The following is a 638-nucleotide window of genomic DNA, read 5'->3' on the forward strand; positions in this document are numbered from 1 at the left end:
ATATATTGTATAAAAAATGTGAAAAAATACTCATTATATATATATATATATATATATATATATATATATATATATATATATATATATAATATATATATATATATATATATATATATATATATATATATATATATATATATATATATATATATTCTCGAGCCAATCCTAACATATTGTGTACTGAAATCATTCGATATCATCACATGAAATATATGCGCAACATTTTAGCACCATTCACATTGTTTTTTGGGGTAAAAAAACATGATAACAACACGTGCGATGTTGTGGCATGACAATATATCATTGCTGCAGATATCCGTTGCCGATATTTCTCTTACTTCTGCGCTCCATTGCAAGCCACATTATGGGTCTAGGAAGCTGGGATTTGCACTGTTAGGTGAGTAGATCAATTTTTGAAACTTCAGAAAATGGCCCCGGTGTCGGCCAGTGGTGCACGTAAAATCCCTGACCTATGGCCGCAGAGGGATTAAGGCTTTTGACTGGGACTGGCATAAATCTTAAATTTCCAAACTGCCCTCTTACGACTTCTGTCCTTCTATCTGTGCCATCATTTTTTTCTTCCTTTCTGGTCATTCAATATCTTCTGTTGTGCATGGCCACCATTCTTATCCTAGATC

This window comes from Coenobita brevimanus, chromosome 38, assembly GCF_032717465.1.
Source record: "Coenobita brevimanus isolate Jiangsu-jjx chromosome 38, ASM3271746v2, whole genome shotgun sequence".
In the NCBI taxonomy this organism is placed as follows: Eukaryota; Metazoa; Arthropoda; class Malacostraca; order Decapoda; family Coenobitidae; genus Coenobita; species Coenobita brevimanus.